We start from the raw sequence: 4,675 nt of genomic DNA, 5'->3' as shown, positions 1-4,675 counted from the left end.
GAAATAGATTCCGAAAGGTTAGAGTGAGAATTTGAGGATTCAAGTATGATTTTTGGACTCAGTGGGTCTTTTTGAGTCAGGAAATGTGTTTTCTGCGAAAAATCGTAAAAAGCCGCGAACCGGCAATTGAACCGGTTGAACCAGTTCAAGTCTGCCCGGTACCGCACAAGGAAAAGTAAAAACTGTCAAAACCTCAGAAAAATATTAGAAGTTGAAAATCGGGCATTAATTTTAAAGGTTTGGCCCGAAGTTGGGCCAAACGGGCTAAAAACACTAACGGGTTAGACCGGGCCCAAGTTAGGCCCAAGCCCAACATATAAAAGGATTCATTAAGTGAACCCATTAGCCACAAGACACTTACTAACACACACCACCAGCTGAGAAGAGAAGAAGAGAACCCCATGAACACTATTCACTTCCATCTTGTCAAGCTCATATCTTGAGCTATAGAGCTCTGATCGCCGCACCGTTTGTGGCTGCGCATTCCTTGTGAAATGCTCTACAAAATCCACCCAAGAAACTGGTAGGAAAAGCTCAAATCCCTTTCAGTTCTTCTCCTCAAAGTTTCGAGTTTTAGGGTTTTTGGCTAAGTGAAATTTTGTGATTTTTGGGTGTTTAGGGACACTCTAGCCTTTGATTGATGTTGGTTTTGGCTTCTAAAACTGTTGGGTAATGTAAGACGCATTGAAACTTTTGTGAAATTTCAATTATAATGAGCCCTATGTTGATTTGTGATGATTTATATATATATATAGCTTGATTATGGTGAGTTTGGAGCTTGTTGAGGATTGTTGATGCTTGTGGGAGATTCTTGGTGGCTTAGATTGTGATTGAAAGCTTATCTTTGGCTCAACTTGGGGTTTTGGTGCATATTGGGGATCGGACAAGGTATGGTTTCGGTTTCCTCTATGTAGTATATAATATTCATGGACACTTAGGCTAGTGACCCATAGGATAGGTTTGAATTTAAATGGTTATTGAGTTGTTAAATGATGATATGTGACGATGTATGATGAATTGATGATTGTTGATTTTGATTATGATGATTGATAGTGATATGATGAGGGTGAATAAATTGTGAAATTGAGAAGTGAATTGGGTGGTGTATGTTATATTGATGTAGATGAATTGGAAATATAGTTGGAAAAATGTTAATGAGGTTTGATATATGTGATATATTGATGTTGAGAATGAGTATGAGTAAAAGTAAAGGAAGATGTGGTAAGTTTGGTGTAGTATGACATAGAGGGCTGATTTTGATGAAAAATGGAGTTTGAATGGGTTGGTATGGTTTGGAATGTGTATGGAAAGAAATTGTGGGAATTATGAACTTGGTTAAAAATTGGTTTTTGGTAAACTTTGTTCGATCATAACTTTTGCCTCGGTTTTCAAAATTGATTGAAATTTATTTGAAATGAAAGCTTATTGAAAATCCTTCAATTTGATATAAAGTTTGTAAAATTTGGGATTTTGTAGAGGAAGTTATCATCATTTAAAGTTGGTGTTAAAAATCTGAAATTTTGCAAAGTTGCAGAATTTTATGATTTCTGATGTGTGCGCACGCACAGCCTTGTGCACACACACAACCCTGCAAAAATCTTACTCTGTGCGAACGCACACACCTGTGTGCACTCACAGGCAGGGAAGTGCCTACTGGTTGCAGCGCGAGCACAGCTGGTGCGCGCACACATCAATAGAGAATTACAACCTGTGCGGACGCACACACCCCTGTGCGCACGCACAAGTCGGGAAGGGGAGTCTGTTGGGGGCGCTAGCACACCCTGTGCAAGTGAACAGACCTTATGGATTTCAGTATCTGTGCGTACGCACACACCCCTGTACGCACACACACTTTTAAGATCTCCTGGGCGTGCGCACGCACACTCTTGTGCGGCCACACACGCCCAATTTCTCAAATTTTACTTTGTTTTTAACTATTCCACCTTCCCAACATGGTTGTAAGCTTCTATAACACCATTTTAAGACTTTGGGCTTAGTTTTGGACATTTAAAACATGGGAAAGAAATTAATGGATTTGGATGATATTATTTGGAAAAGTTAGAAGATGGAGGTCTAGGTTTCGGGTGTACTGGGATGGTTTGATGGTATGTGATGAATGGTTAATGTATGAGATGAGAATTGGGGAACTGATGAGTTCGAAATGGAAATGTGAATTTATAGTGGTTGGGATGAGTAGAGGACTCGAAAGGGTGATGAGGAATCACTGATGTACTGAAACTATTTTCTGAAAACTACTGATGTATCATTTTCATATTGAGAATATGAGAAGCTATGCGCCCGGTGGGGGCTGCGGTTGCATCTCGCCTGTCGAGGTAGCGGCGGTGGCATAAGGGCAGTGGTTTGTCCCGCTTGCGCTTAGATGCGAGGTCAGTGGCAAGAGTATCCCGCGTGAAGACGCTGGTAAGGGTGTTCATAAAAAAACTAAAATGTGGTTAACCAGTTAAAAAACCATAACCATATTTTGGTTAACCAGTTTAATAAAATAATTTTAAAAACCATATCCATATTTTTCAGAATTGGTTAACCAAAACAAAATTAAAAAAACCGGTTTTTAACCGGTTTCATCATGTAAAACCAATTTTTTTTCTTTTCTCTCTTTCTCTCTCTTTCTCTCTCTTTCTCTCTCCTTTCCCTCCCCTCTCTTTCTCTCTCTCGCTCCTGTCTCTTTTCTTTTCTTCTTTTTCTCTCTCCTCATCTTCCTCTCTTCCTTTCCTCTTCTTTTCCTCTTTCTTTTCTTACTCTCTTTTTTCTCTTTCTCTCTCTACCTTCTCCAATCTCTATCCCTCTTCTGTCTTTTTTTTCCTCTTCTCTCTAAAGCGAGAGAAAAGAGAAAGAGGAAGAAAAGATAGAGGATGAGAAAAAAAAAGGAGAGAGATAAGAAGAGAGAAGAAGGATAGGAGAGAGAGAAGAAGAGAGAGAAAGAGGAAAAGAAAGGGGACAAAGAGCAGTTTGGACGTTTAACTTCAACTTTTATGCCAGCTCTGGCGTTTTGACGCCAGAAAAGAGTAGAGAGCTGGCGTTTTGACACCAATATACGTCGTCAAAATTCGCTCAAAGTATGGACTATTATATATTTCTGGAAAGCCCTGGATGTCTACTTTTCAACGCAATTGGGAGCGCGCCGGTTAGAGTTTTTTAGCTCTAGAAAATCCACTTTGAGTGCAGGGAGGTCAGAATCCAACAGCATTTGCAGTCCTTCTTTAGCCTCTGAATCAGATTTTTGCTCAGGTCCCTCAATTTCAGCCAGAAAATACCTGAAATTACAGAAAAACACACAAACTCATAGTAAAGTCCAGAAATATGATTTTTGCATAAAAACTAATAAAAGTATACTAAAAAGTGGCTAAATCCTACTAAAAACTATATGAAAATACCCCCAAAAAGTGTATAAAATATCCGCTCATCATTTACATAATTATGCGTATCTATTTTAGTATGCCTTAAGATTGAATCTTGTGATGGATATGGATCTTAGGATTGCCTTTGGCATCCCGGGGTCTTATATCCTACATCATTGGGCACTGTTATCATACTGAGAACCTCCAGTTCTCATACCATATCTCTGTTGTGTGTTTTCAGATGCAGGTAGTAACCCACCCCTGTGAGTTGTTTGATTGGTGACAGAAGCGGAGGACCGGATACTTCTTTTGAGTCTTTTGATTTATTTTGTATATGACTCTCTCTTTTGTATTTTGTTTTGCCTAAAGACGTGTATTTGAGAGAACAAAACTTGTATAAGCTGTTTTTACTGTCTGGTTTCTGTGTATATGGCTAGCCGGCTCAAACTCCGCGAGCCATGGCTAGACTCTTATGATATTATACTATGATATTTGTTATACTGTAGTTATTTCTTGTGTCTTAAGTTAGAAGCTTCGTTAGTACATTTTGCGCTTTTCAAATCCTGTCTTTGAACTATATTCTTCGTCGGGCTTCTAGATTATACTATTCATTATATATATATATATATATATATATATATATATATATATATATATATATATTATGTATGAGCTTAGAACTGTCGTAATCTCTGATTATCCTTTGCTTTACGACGCAAGGTAAAGCTTAGGCTAATTAGGGTGTTACGTTAAGAAAGTGATAAGGATAGAATTTGTGGCCAAAATTATCTTCTAAGGGATAATTATCAAGTGTGATAATTATTTAAACGCATGTGTTTTAATTTATCCGATCAAATAACTATTTTACCAGTGCAAATGATACTCGTATATTAGGTTATCTCAGTTATAAATAAAACAGAAATAATATAAGCTTTTAACACTGAGGACAGTTATAGAATGTCAATGCATAAGAACTACATTAAAAAGTACTTATTAGTGGTGATTCTAATTTAAGTTATTCACTTGAATAATCTTTATTCTTCATTTAAAACATTCTAAAACAAAATGACAAAAAAAGGAAGGTATCTCAGGTTTGTAGCAATAAGAGTTTTGAAGATACTATATTTTTTAGCTATGGAAATAATGTATCAATGGGGAAACTTTATAGTAGTTTAGCTTAGAACTCATCTGCAACCACAGTAGGTAATTTAATCAAGTCATTAACGTCTAAGTTTGGATTTGAATGAAAATATACACTACAAGAAACACGGAAGATAGCGGCAACAAATTGCCTACGGTTTTTCCATGAGCTGCAA

This window comes from Arachis stenosperma, chromosome 6, assembly GCF_014773155.1.
Source record: "Arachis stenosperma cultivar V10309 chromosome 6, arast.V10309.gnm1.PFL2, whole genome shotgun sequence".
In the NCBI taxonomy this organism is placed as follows: domain Eukaryota; kingdom Viridiplantae; phylum Streptophyta; class Magnoliopsida; order Fabales; family Fabaceae; genus Arachis; species Arachis stenosperma.
Note: the sequence above shows the minus strand (reverse complement) of the source record.